The sequence below is a fragment of the Panthera uncia genome, chromosome F2, assembly GCF_023721935.1.
Source record: "Panthera uncia isolate 11264 chromosome F2, Puncia_PCG_1.0, whole genome shotgun sequence".
In the NCBI taxonomy this organism is placed as follows: domain Eukaryota; kingdom Metazoa; phylum Chordata; class Mammalia; order Carnivora; family Felidae; genus Panthera; species Panthera uncia.
Window position 1 is genome coordinate 74,295,004 of NC_064812.1, and position 14,087 is coordinate 74,309,090.

Here is a 14,087-nt window from a genome sequence, read left to right on the forward strand (position 1 = left end):
CTAAAAATCAATTGTATAAAAATAATTGTATGCTTTTATGCATCCATAAAGCTTAAGTTCTCTGGGATTTGAGCTGGTGATAAAAATAACCTTTCTTTGATAGAAAGAACATCGCATAGGAATTATGAGGGCTCTGTTTCAGCTCTGGCTTCACCATTTATTAGCTGTGAAACCTTGGTTTCCTCACTTTTGGGCTTAGAGGCTGGTCCGCATGGCATCCATAGGAACTTTCAGGTTTCAGAGTCTTTGCTTTTGATGGTAAGACATACTAGGAGGACTTTTATTGCCTGTTCAGGGCATTTGACCTGAGAAAATTATTCACTGTGACCTGGGAAATTATGTGAGCAGCATAAAGCGATATTTTTGCTTAGACCAATTGGAAGCAGCTTTTGATTTCAAGAAGGAAAATCCTTTGAGGGGGATCTGCATACAAAAGAGGCAGTGAGTAGATTGTTCATATTAAGGAGATTAAACCTTCAACTATTATGGAGTCTTATAAACCAGTCCAACTAGATGCTCCTGTTAAATGGAAACAAAGAAATCCTTCCGGTGACCAGAAAACTAAAGCTGAATCTTCTAAAATTCCTTTACATATGAGTGTTTTGTGATCTGAACTTGAAAGTTTAGAACAGTGCTCAAGTACAGGGCTGTTTAGGGCGCATTCCTGAGAGAACGCAGATGGCTGTAAGAAATCATTTTTAATGTGTGCTTAGTCCCCTAGCAGTACCTGGATTTCGGACCTCTGAGAAGGGGGCTCTAAAGAAATGGGCTCAGGACATGACTGCGAACCAGTCAGGCTAGAATAATCAAACACGTTAGGCTACAGACAGATGGAGTAAAAAATTCAAATTTAGGGCAGTTTATTAAATGAGGTTGAAGAGACCATAACTGTATCCATGTGTACACGTGTGTGCATGACATATGTGCGGCATGAGTCTGGAAACGGGAATGAGAATTGGGCCCCCCTGCCCCCGAGAAGGCTCCGATGGAAGCATCCGGAAGATTCAGCAGGCCTGAAGTCCAAGACGCTCATTGGCAGAACTCGTCTGTCAAGAAGTGGAACATTCAGGGGCGCCTGGGTGGCTCAGTCGGTTAAGCCTCCGACTTCAGCTCAGGTCACGATCTCACGGTCTGTGAGTTCGAGCCCCACATCGGGCCCTGGGCTGATGGCTCAGAGCCTGGAGCCTGCTTCCGATTCTGTCTCCCTCTCTCTCTGCCCCTCCCCCGTTCATGCTCTGTCTCTCTCTGTCTCAAAAATAAATAAACGTTAAAAAAAATTTTTTTTAAAAAAAGAAGTGGGACATTCAAAGATGCGATGAGATTTCTGAAAAGTGGATGCTGTTTCCAGCTTCTCAATCAGTTTCTATATCTCACACGCTTCGCATCGCACTAACCAGGGAACAAGGGCCTTGCTAACGTGAACAACGCTGAACCGGTTAAATGAACTAGCTGTAGGATTAATGATGGAGTGGACGTGAGAGCTGTAACCGTTATTGAGTCAGAGCACCAGGGAAGGTCAGGAAAGGGAATCCAGTAGCTGCCTTCCAATGGCCAGGAGTGTGCGGCAGGCTTCACGTGCTTTTGTTTTGTTTTGTTTTGTTTTGTTTTGTTTTATATAATTTATCGTCAAATTGGCTAACCTACAGTATATACAGCGTGCTCTTGGTTTGGGGGGGTAGATTCCTGTGATTCATCGCTTACGTACAACACCCAGTGCTCATCCCAGCAAGTGCTCTCCTCAGTGCCCCTCACCCATGTTCCCCTCTCCCTCCTGCTTTTTTTTTAAGTTTTTATTTATTTATTTTGACAAAGCGAGAGAACAGGAGGGGTAGAGGAGCAGAGAGAGAGAGGGAGAGAACGAGAATCCTAAGCAGGCTCCACACTGTGAGTGCAGAGCCCGACGTGAGGTTCGAACTCATGAACGGCGAGATCATGACCTGAGCTGAAATCAAGAGTCGGACGCCTTAACGGACTGAGCCCCCCGGGTGTCCCCACATGCGTATTTTTGTTTCATCTCATGATAAGAAAGTTGGGCGACAGAAAAGAGAAACCTTGTCTGATCTCAAACTAGTAACTTGATGGTTCCAGGATGGAACACAGGCTTTTTGACCTACCGTAATTATCTCGTTTTCATCGTGTGCTGAGCAGGACGCTTGCTGGATGCTGCTTTATTTACTTCTCACAACAAGGATGTGCTGTTGGTGTTGTTAATCCCTAAGTTGCAGATGAGGAAAGTAAGGCTCAGAGAGGCTAGGTCACTTTCCCAGTATCACACAGCCAGTAACCGGCAGAAAGAATAATTATCAAAGTCGTGCATTACTTTTGTACGTGTATGTTAATATCTACAGTTAAATGTTTGATTAAGTTTAACTCATTGCGTGATCATCCTTGGGGTTAGACGGGTGATTATAGCTTTTTGGTGTGAAATACAATGCTTCAGATATTTGAGGACGTTTGTGGAAACCAAATACGACTCAATCAATCAATGTTTATTAAGTGTTATTCTCGCTAAAGAAACCACAAAGTTTGTTCTGTAAGTAAAACCTAAATAGTGATTCATCAACTTCTCAATTGTTCATCCTTTTGATACATATTAGCTGACTTTTTGTGCTATTCTGGTGATTATTTTCATCGGTGGCTCATCATCTGTTGTCTACCGGATCTGACGATCCTGTCACCATTCCGTCACGAAGATTATGTAAAAACCAAAGTCGATGTGGGAACTCTGTATAAAATAGCATGTTGCTGAAACAAAATGAAGTGTCCTTTCCCTTTCAGAGAAGTCCCTTATTTCCCAATAAAACCAGACAACAATAGCACATGGCAAGAGTGGAAGTGAGGGTGGAAAAAGTACAAATGAGTAAAAAATCAATAGAGAAGGGATTTGTGCTCTAAAAGAAAAATCTCTCTTGCAGAGATGTTATCAAACATGATCGGCCTTCAATAGTGCCTTTACAATTCTTTCTTTTTTGTTTTTTCCTTTACAATTCTTTCTTTTTGTACACAGCTGCAGCTAGACTTATAACATGTTTTAGTATTTGGTTACAGTGTGATTGCCTTTGGGTCTCATGCAGGGCCAGAAGGAGGAGGAGGAGGAGGGGAAGGAGGAGAAGGAGGAGAAAGAGAAGGAGAAGGAGAAGGAGAAGGAGAAGGAGAAGGAGAAGAAGAAGGGGAAAAGAAAAGAAAAGAAAAGAAAAGAAAAGAAAAGAAAAGGAGAAAAACTTAGAAGCATTGGAAAAACTGCATGGTGCCTACAGGATGTCCTGTCACATTTATCTGGTTAGACAGATGCGTGACTCACTATAAAACTTGACACATCGGAAATGGTTTTATTGTGCCCAGTACTTCTCTCCTCGTAAATATTAACACATAGGTTGGAGGGTAACAAGGTATATTTGTCCTAATAGAAAAGTATCCACTCTAGTTGTTTTCAAGGCGAAAGAAATTGAATCTCACACATGTAGATGGGGAGAGCCCAGAACGTGTAAGCAGCACCAGGCCAAGCCTTCTATCTGCACTCTCAAAAGCTCCAGAAGTTCTGCTCCCGTAAGTTGCTGGTAATAAATGGTCCGAGGCCGGTATCCCTGGATGGAATCTCTGTGTTTTACCATTGTTTTGCAAAGCTGGGATAGCACGCGCTCAACTAAAATACTTAAGTATTCTAAAATTGCAAAAATTCAGGGGCCCCAGGGTGGCTCAGTCGGTTGAGCAACCGACTCCGGCTCAGGTCACGATCTCACAGCTCATGGGTTTGAGCCCCGCGTCGGGCTCTGGGCTGACAGCTTGGAGCCTGGAGCCTCCTTTGGATTCTGTGTCTCCCTCTCTCTCTGCCCCTCCCCTGCTCACACCCTCTCTCTCTCTCAAAATAAAAAAAAAAAATTTTTTTTTAATTGCAAAAATTCACCGGTAATCGAATACAAGGTAGAACAAAGGCCATGTTTTCAATTCCATAATCTTTTAAAAAGCAAAACAAAATGAGGACACGCAAAGGTGTCTTCTGAGTGTAGTTCTTGACACGGTCTTAGTTAGGTTGCCTCAAATGTCTCCTCAGCACGAAAACTTCTTGACTGGATGACCTGAAATGATCTTTCTCCTCTCCATATATATGTATTGCCAAATAACATCATTAAAAAAAAAATTAACGCAGAGAGAAAATTTCCCTTGGTCCCATTATTGGAAATACAAAAGGATAACACGTGACCCTAGCTTCTTCCGCTTTCATCCATGTTCTGACAGTGGCCGGGCGCGTGTGCATGTGCAGGCAGGTCTGTGTGTCTACGGAGAGTGTGTGTTCAGGGGTGTGTGTGTGTGGGAACGGTATTGGCACGTGTGTAAGGGTGTGTGCACGCAGGGGAGCGTGTGCGTCAGGGTGGGTACACCGATGGGTGTTCAGGGTGTAATTATGTGTAAAGACATTTGTGTGCGTAGATGAGTGTGTGTGCTCAGGGCTGGGGGGGGTGCGGGGTAAGGGCACGTATGTAGGAGCACGATGTGAGGATGTTCGTGTGTGTTTGTGCAGGAATGCGGATATGCAGGCGTTCTGTGTACAGGGTGTTAGATGCACGTGTATAGCTTTGCATGCACACAGACATATGCGTGTGTGTGTGTGTGTGTGTGTGTGTGTGTGTGCATGTGAAGTGTCATGTCCGGGGAAGAAATTTTGAGACGTGGGTCAGCCACGAGGATCTGTGGGAAGTGTGGAAGAACAGAGGGGCTCGCTCCCACGACCCCGCGATCATGCCCCGAGCCGAAATCGAGAGTCAGACCCTCAACGGGCTGAGCCACCCAGGCGCGCCCCAAGCTCGGGAACCTCCGGACTCGCTAAACTTCGGGTTTTGGTGTTTTAAAATGAGCAGACCGCGACTTCAGTGGGGTCTCACCGAGCCCCAGCCTGTCGAGGAGGTAGCGTAGCTTGGCTCGTGGGAAATTCTCCCCGGACGGTCTCAAAGGAGAAGGAGAAGAGGGAGAAGAGGAAGAAGAAATTTCAGGGAAATGCAAGGAATGCTTTATTTTGATACCGAAAGAGGAACTACTCTGCGTTTGACCTTTCAGACTCTTTTCTGCCGTGTCTAATTCAGAGCCCGGGGACGAGTGCCTTCGGACGGCGTGGAGGAGAGCTTAGTGGACAGCTCAGCTCTGAGCTGCTGATGGAAGGGAAGAAGAACAAGGCCGGGGGTGGGGGGTGGGGGGTGGGGGGCGAGTTCAGTGAACTTTCATGCACACGGGAAGGTGCCCGCCGGCCACCCTGGGGGAGTGTGTCCCCCAAGACCGCTTCTTACTGCGGTGGCCAGGGAGGCACGACTCCCCGGGATTTAGGGGGACGCAGAGCCGGGTCTGAAGACGGGATGCCCGTCCGGGGTGCGCAATGGAATCAAAGGAAAAGCGTGATGCTCCGTGTAATCTGCCATCTTCATCTGAAGATACGGTTTATCTAAAGAAAACGGGTCGCATTTCCCCTAATTTTTGACTTCCGCTCTTCTGCACCAATTCCTTAACCCTATCACCAAGGCCCATCGCCAGAAATGATAAAGCTTGCCATCGATCGCTCTTTCTCTACTGCCCCTTTTCTCGCTTCTTCTCTCGGGCTGGCGGGTACCGTTGCGGGGGCTTTTGGCCACACTCTCTCGCTCTGATTCCCACAAGTATTCGGCACGAAGTTGTTCACTGTTGAGCGTTCTCCAGGCACTAGGCGCCCTGACGGGGGCAATTCTTCCATTTCACGGCACAGGAGAGGGCATGCCAGCAAGATCGTGAGTCTTGCCCCAAACAGCCCAGCTCTGCGGCCTGAGCCCAGGCGCTGCACACTCCTCCTCGCCGAGCTGGTGCAGCGGAACCTGATGCAGAGAGAGGCTTTGTGCCAACCCCTCGTGGCAAAAAGAAACTACGGTCAAATCATGCCCTTGTGTTACGTAGCGTAAAATGCACGCTCACGGATACTAGTTTGTAAAAAAAGTAAGATGGAAATAAGTAAAGGAGAAGTCTGTCTCCATTCGAAGCCAGTTTAGATGTTAAGAAAAAAAGGAAAAAAAGTGGACCTTTTGGCTTCATGTGGAACTGATGATCCTGTAAAACAAAGAATGAAATTCGTCAGAAATCGAAATTTCTTGATATTGTTTTTGCTTAGCGTGAGGGTCAATCTTCAAAAAGGTCTTTTTAACCAATTAAATTCTCAAAGGACATTTTTTAAAGGACATTACAAGTAAAGTTAAAATGAGAAACTGAGTGTAACTACAGATATTAGGGAGAAGAGAGTCCCCACGGGCTATCGAAAGGCCTAGAAGGGAAGGACGTCCTTCTTTGCCGTGAGCAGACTGGCTCATCCCAATTTAGACAGAGCCTGTCCACTGAAGAGGGGAACTATGCATTTTTTTTTGTTTGTTTCTTTTTAAAAGTCTTCATTACTGGGGCGTCTGGGTGGCCCCATTGGTTGAGTACCCAACTCTTGGTTTCAGCTCAGGTCATGATCCCAGGACCATGGGATTGAGCCCTGCCTCAGGCTTGGAGCCGCCTAAAATTTTCTCTCTGTCTTCCTCTGCCCCTCTTTCCTGCTCACTTGCTCTCTCTCTCTTAACATAAAAATAAAATAAAAATCTTCATTACTGTTTGTTGTGTTGATGCTTGAGTTCTCTAGATTTAGAACGTGTAGACCTTTGGCAAATAGCATGCTGATTTTTCTGGTAAATTAACTATTATAGGCTGAATTGTACCCCCCTCCCTCTCAGATTCAACCCTTAGTACCTCAGAGTGTGACTGTATTTGGAGATAGGGTCTTCAAAGACGTATTTAAGTGAAAACGAAGGCAGAGGTGTGGGCCCTCATCTGATGTGACAGGTGTCTTTTCAAGAAGAGGAGATCAGGACACAGACATGCACAGAGGGAAGTCCATGGGAGGACACGGGAGAAGGCGACCATCTTTTGGCCAAGGAGAGAGACCTTGGGAGAAACCAACCGTGCTGACACCTTGATCTCAGACTTCCAGCCTCTACAACTGTGAGAAAATAGATAGCTGCTGTAGAAACCACCCAGTCCGTGGCATTTTGTTATGGTAGCCCTAGCGTACTAATAAATCAACCAACCAAGGAACAACAACAACAACAAAAACCTTCTCAGGACCCCAAACCTATTGGCATCATCCACCCTATCCTATCCTTCTCCAAAGACAGAATCGTATGATAGAGAGATAGAGACAGAGAAATAAATGTGAACAAAACGTGTGTGTGTGTGTGTGTGTGTGTGTGCACAGATGTGTACATGTGCATACGGGTACATACCGATGCTTCCTCCTTCTGCTCCCCAAGAAGGCCCGGAGCGGCAACACCCCCATGGAAATGAACACATCCAGTGCCTGGGGCTTGACTTCTCAATACCATTATCCTCTCAAAAGATACAGGACTCCTGGGAGAAACGGTCAATTCTGGAGCTGGGGCAAGGAAAGCACAAGAAGAGGCTGGAAAGAATTGTAAAGGTACTATTGAAGGCCGATCATGTTTGATAACATCTCTGCAAGACAGATTTTTCTTTTAGAGCACAAATCCCTTCTCTATTGATTTTTTACTCATTTGTACTTTTTCCACCCTCACTAAGAAAGAAAGCAAGGAAGTACTTTAAAAAGTCCGAGGGCACGTCGGAAGGAAATTGAGGTCACTTTTTATTTTTTTTATTTAAAAAAAAATTCTTTTTAACGTTTATTTATTTTTGAGACAGGGAGAGACAGAGCATGAACGGGGGAGGGTCAGAGAGAGAGGGAGACACAGAATTGGAAGCAGGCTCCAGGCTCTGTGCGGTCAGCGCAGAGCCCGACGCGGGGCTCGAACTCCCGGACAGTGAGATCATGACCTGAGCCGAAGTCGGCCGCCCAACCGACTGAGCCACCCAGGTGCCCCTGAGGTCACTTTTTAAAAGCACACACTTGTTAGGGGCTCCTGGGTGGCTCAGTCGGTTAAGCGTCCGACTTTGGCTGAGGTTGATCTCACGGTTTGTGAGTTCAAGCCCCGCGTCAGGCTCTGTGCTGACAGCTCAGAGCCTGGAGCCTGCTTCCCTCTCTCTGCCCCTCCTCTGCTTACTCTCTCTCTCTCTCAAAAATAAACAAACATTAATAAAAAATTTTTTTAAAAAGCACACCCTTGTTAAATTTGGGTCAATCTGAATATAAAATAATGAGAGTAACAAATTATAATGGGTTCTAGGTAACAGATTGTAGCCTATTGAGTAACATAGAAAGGAAGAAGTTGTGATAATATGTAAATTGGACGTATGATGAGGAACAGGATATTTCTATAGTTTCAAAGTTTTTCCTCCACGAAAAGGTTATAAATTATAAAGGGAAAAAGGGTAACCGTCTAGTGGAAAAGCCTGGCAGACACAATTTCATCAAGTGACCAAAGTAAGGAAGCGAACTGATATCGTGACCCGAAGGCATACGCTGAGGACACAGCGTCTCTTCTGTGGCATTTCATCAAAGACTCAGCACTTGAGCCTAATTGTGCAAAGAAGCATCAGAGAGGCCCGATCCAGGGACTTCCTGCAAAATAACTGGCCTGTAATCTCAATAAGTGTTGAGGTCCTGAAGGTCAAGGAAAGGCCAAGGAGCTGTTCCGGCCTACATGATGCTAAAGAGGCCTGACGGCTACGCGTGATGTCTGATTCTTGTCTGGATCCTTTAGCTCTAGAGGACATTACTGGGATGACTGGCAAAACTGAAAAGGTGTCTGAAGACTGGATGGCAGTAACAGTATCAGTGTTAATTTCTAAAATTTAAGAGTTGTTTTGTAGTTATGTAGGAAGTACGCACGAAGTAGTCGCAGATGACCGTGGTTTAACAGGTTTTGTTATCATTTAGGTACGGGAACGAGAGACCGCCATTGAAGATCTATCTAGTTGGTTATAGTCTCCGGGCGCCGTGGCACCCCACACAGGCCCACAAGGGGAAGCAGTGTCTGTAAGGAAGCAGAGGGAGTGAAGGGAAAAGGTAGACCAGAGCTTTTACTCTTGCTTCCATGGGAAGAACAGGCGAGGCAGGGCGAGCGGGCGTGGGATTGGCTGTTTTGAACTATCAGTAGGCTCTCGGGCAGAGAAGCTGTCCTTCTTGTCTGGTACCTGCTTTGGGGCGATCAGGTGTTTGGTGAAGATCATGGGTGCGGACTCTGGCTTGGTTGGTTTGCATTGAAAAGCATGCTCGATGCGGGTTGTTCGTTATCTTTAGGAACGGGCTACCCTGCTAGGGGCGGCCCCTCCAGGGGCAGCAAGACCCCAGCTGTCAGAGCATCAGAATACAGAAAATAAGAGACATGGTTATCAGAGTTGGGACGACAGATCGGCAACTTCGCATTAAGCGATGGAAGAAAAATGTCTTCATCTTGCACCTGCAACTTTCCTATAAGTTTATGATGATTTTGAAATTAAAAAACAAACGAGAATGATTTGCAGGTGTGTCTACCTTCACTGCACTGAACTTCTGGATGGCAAAAGGGATGCCTTATATTTGCTTTGCATTCCCAAAGTGCCCAGAACGCTCCAGCACTTAGTGGGTGTGAAACAAGAGTCAACGTTTTAATGAGTGAAACAAAAAGGTCTTGCTGCTTTCCCTTTGTGTCGTTACCTCCTCTGATACTTCCCATTAAAGAATCTGTCCTCTTGGGGCCCCCAGGGTGGCTCAGCGGCTTGGGTATCTGACTCCCAATTTCCACTGGGTTTGGTTCATGGTCTCACGATTTCGTGAGTTCGAGTCCCGTGTGGGCTCTGTGCTGACAGCACAGAACCTGCTTGACATTCTTCCTCTTTCTCTGCCCCTCTGCCACTCACACTCTGTCTCTCTCAAAATAAATAAACAAACTAAAAAAAAAAAAAAAAAAAAAAGAATTTGTCCTCTCCATTTATGTGGAGGGCAGTTTGATGTTGCACATTGTGTGTTTTTCCGAAATCAAAGTCTGCTGCTTTTTCCAGATTCTCAAGCAAGTATGAGAAGTCCAGTGTGAAAGTCATGCACCTTAACTTTGTTACGCCCTCCTTCTTGTGCTGCTCGACAATTACTTAGACCCTAAAAAGGACAAAATCAGAGTTATTTTTACAGGTACTGACAACAGACTTCCATTATATTCCATACTGGATGAGTGGCCATATTTCCTCAAATGGGAAAACAGGGCTTGGCAAACAGAAAAATTTAAATTAGAACTTTCTGGAAAATCTGGTCATTGTATTTACATGAGATGGAGAAAAGTTTCCGGCATGAGTTACAGAACAGTGACTGTGGGGAGGGGTGTTGAGGGAAAGGGATGCCGTGATGTGCCAGGTTTGAGACTGAGAGAAGGTGACTGGGGGAGGGGCAGCCATCTTCCCTTTGCACTGACGTACCCTCTACTTGTCCTGAGGATGGCCATGGGCTCGGGGAGAATGGGGGGAAGGAGGAAGAGACCCTCCAAGATGCTGAGAAGGAAAAGGAAAGGAAGTCCTGTGGTTGTGGAGCCCCCTGATTGGGACCCCACTCCCTGGTCTATTATTGTTGAAAGATGGTGATGGGTTGGGACATATTAGTCAGAGGCCACCAGAGCTGATAGGGGACCATCGTGCCACCTCAAGAGACACTAGGGATTACAGAAACCAATGAACAGAGTGTCCTTGTATGTGGGGTGAGGGATATGAATAGACGATGTTCTCATTGTAGATACATTCGTGGGAGATAAAACCATAAAGAGATGTGCAGGAAGTCAAAGAGTTTGGGGGTGTGTGATTATTCAAAGGTGACACCAGATCGGGATTATTCAATAGGCAGACAATGTAGGTGCACAGAGCACTGGCAAAAGAGGGGCAGGGTCAAGAAGGATAGGAAAAAGGGGGGGTGAGAGGGAGGAAAGATACAAGGAACGGAGAGAAGAAAGAAGAAAGGAATGGAGGGAGAGAGGGAGAAAGGGAGAAATTACCCCAAATTTGACCATAGAGAAATCTAGAAAGAAGCGGTTTTGTTTCAGCATACATGTATTTTTGTATCGTATGGCTTACTTACCCATTGCTGTTGCTTTGCAAGACATATGAAGCGCACGCTGAACTTTCCGGGGCGAGGGACGTGTTGGAGACGAGAGCAGGTGAATGCCAGAGCCCTTCAGGGCCTGGCCAGTGATGGCCGAGGTCAGACGTCCCCCTGGTCTGGCCTGCCGAGGCCCAGTCTCTTTTTACGAAGACAACTCTGGCCTTTCAAGCATTGAAAACAAAACTTCACACTTGGGATAAAGGTTTGAGAAGATCTGCAGGCTTCGCTTTAAATTACAAGTTACTCGCTGCGTGTTGTAATTCTTGCCCCGTTAGCCTTGAACCAGCCTTCCCAGGGCACGTCTGCTCGCACACTGTTAACACGAGAGACACGCTTGTTCGGGAAAAGCCACAGTCCTCTGGTACCAAAAATAGACAGCAAAGCAACACGTTTCCCAGTTTCCAAGACACGGGGACAACGGAGGCCTGGCAGAGGCCCAGCAGACGCCCCAGCGGCCCTCAGCCCCTTCCCTCGGAGTGTCCGTGATCCCTGGAGCTCGGAGCCCTTCCCTTGCGGTCAGCACGGGGGGTTCGGCGACCTCTGGCACGTCCACGGCCGTGCTCGAGTTCTGCCTCATTGGCTGCCTTCGCCACGTATGACCAACTGAGGCTTCCCCCGGAACCTTAACAGATGGTCTGCTCTGTGTCGTGCTCCCGAAATAACACTTCTGGCCACTCGGAAAAGAGATGGCCAGTTATCAGGAGCCATCTGCAGTTGGGTGTTGCCGGCTATTTCCTCAGACGTCAGCCGCCAGGAACTGCCCCCAGACCGTGCTGCATTATCAGCGGCTGGTATAAATCTAGCATCCTACAGCCCTTTCCGATAACTCTACCGTTTCCATGAATCTATAGCTGTCTTTATACCGGGCCTCTAAATTTGAATGAAAAGTGAGAGCATTTAATCTGTTCATCAAATTTTTTGGCGTAAATAGAGCTGACCTCGGGAATGTTCTTGGGGTCCATCCAGTTCATTGTTCAGCCCCACGTAGATGTGTCCCCAGATTTTGTTATCTCTCTTTCATCCCTTAGCGGGTATATCGTAACCCCTAAAAGGCAGGGAACGTCTTATCCTACGGGTCAGTCATGGTAAGAGGATTATTCTTTATGGGCTTCGAAAGGACGTGTGTGAAGTCAGTGTTCTTCTTTTGTAGGCAGCAGAGGAATGTGAATTAGATAGAAATCTAGACAAGATTAAAACCAAGCTACCCGGCTGGTGGGGTCAGCACTTCCTTCCCGCAGCTCTATGGTGCTGGGCGGGCCACAGCCTCCATCTGGCAAAAAAAAAAGAAATAAAAATTAAAAAAATAAAGGTTATTCCATGAGATCTGTGAACCCTCCATGTAGATACGGCCAGATTCATAGACCGTCTCAGGAAGGTGGGGCTCTTACCAGTTTCGCAATAAATGCTCATCCTGGATGTTGCATTTTCTTTGGGAAAGACCTGAGATGGATGAGGGGTTATGATGAGGGGGGTCTATAATTCTCATGGTAGGGACTGAGATTATTGGATGGTGAAGCTGGCTGTAAGGGGCAGATACAATCCTCCTGGTTATCGGAGAGGGTCCTACCCCATCAGGATGGTCCGTTTGGTTGGCTGTGGATGAGGTGACTGTCCCAGACCGAAGACCAGAATCGAATGGGAGGAATATGGGAAGTGAGAGACACAGAGAACTTTTGTCCTGGACTGTTGTAAGGAACTAAGCAAGTCCCCTGGAGAAGGCTCCCCGCGAGGCAGGAGGTAAGGCCATTATTTGAGAAGCCACATCCTGTGGAAGCAAAATAGTAGCCACAGGTATCAGTGTTCACGTTCTAATAGCCACCTTAAAGAAGGCAAAAAGAAGGTGGACTTCATTTTAACCATATATTTTATTTATCTCCCAACATCCAAAATCCTATCGTTAAACACGCAATTGATATAAAAAATACTAATATGTTTTGGATTCTTTTTTGGAACTGTTGGAAATCAGGTGTGTGTTTTCCACTTAGAGCTCTTACCGCCCACATGTCTAGTTATCCTTGGTCGCGTGCACCCTGGACGGTGAGGCGCAACAGACTTGCAAAGAGCTGAGGCAGTGACTCCTGGGACCCTGAGCTTGTCCTCTGGGAGCGGAGGGTATATGATCACTACTATCTGAAACCCGTTTTTTGTTTGTTTGTTTGTTTGTTTGTTGGGACCATGACTGTAGTTATTCTCTATATGGCTCCTTCCTTGGTGGTCTCTCCCCTTTGCTTGATAAATGCCAGGCACGTGTTATCCTAAGTGGAATTCTGAAAACTCATGTGCTTGAGTCCCTGGTGGGAATACTTAGGATAACGTAAAGAGAAGTCAAGAGGAGTGGCTTTGGGCTGGGGACCACGGGTGAGGAGGGAATCCCAGAGAGAGACGTCCCGCTGTTCCTGTCCACTCGGACTTCTTCCGGCGTTTTCTGTAGCTGTGGCCAGGGTGGCGACAGACCCAGTGCCTTTCTAGGGCTCAGCTAAGTGGGGTCCGGAAATATATGAAGGTGGAGGGAAGAAAGAATGAAATAAACGGCGACGGATAGAAGATACAGGTACGACAACGTCAAGCTGTGGTTGGTAACTCGAAGGCTGTGGCAGCCGCAGGCTGGGACCGCCCTCCATGTGGCACCAATGAGACAGAGCGTGTCGGAAAAACTTTGGGAAGCAGAGAGAATAGATCGATAATGACAGTAGAAGATCCCCCTCCGGGGCCAGTGCAAGAAGGGGTAGCCCTTTTATCTACCGTTCAGCCTGAGTGGATCCGGGGTGACCTGGAAATTCAAACACAGGATTGTCATTACCAGTAATGGTACCAATCAGTTGGTGTTGGGCAAAACTTTTGACGTTCTTCTGTAATCAAAAATAGCATCATAGGCAATTTGATGTATGAAAACAAAACAATGGGGGTGCCTGGGTGGCTCAGTCAGTTAAGCATCCGACTTCGGCTCAGGTCATGACCTCACAGCTAGTGAGTTCGAGAGTTGCGTCAGGCTCTGTGCTGACAGCTCAGAGCCCGGAGCCTGCTTCAGGTTCTGTGTCTCCCTCTCTCTCTGCCCCCGCCCCGC

General features: G+C 46.8%; 1 long non-coding RNA gene across 2 annotated transcripts; it reads right to left on the reverse strand.

Annotated features, from left to right (window-relative positions):
• Positions 1 to 5,692: 5,692 nt before the first annotated feature.
• LOC125924876 (uncharacterized) lies at positions 5,693 to 11,662 on the reverse strand. 2 transcript variants are annotated; one of them, XR_007458607.1, is made up of 5 exons: positions 11,000 to 11,659; positions 9,986 to 10,036; positions 8,792 to 8,936; positions 7,272 to 7,420; positions 5,693 to 6,063 (listed from the first exon to the last, which is right to left on the reverse strand). It is a non-coding gene; the product is annotated as an uncharacterized LOC125924876 (long non-coding RNA). The 2 variants fall into 2 exon arrangements; XR_007458606.1 differs by having other exon boundaries at positions 8,792 to 10,036; positions 11,000 to 11,662.
• Between the last annotated feature and the right edge of the window lie 2,425 nt (positions 11,663 to 14,087).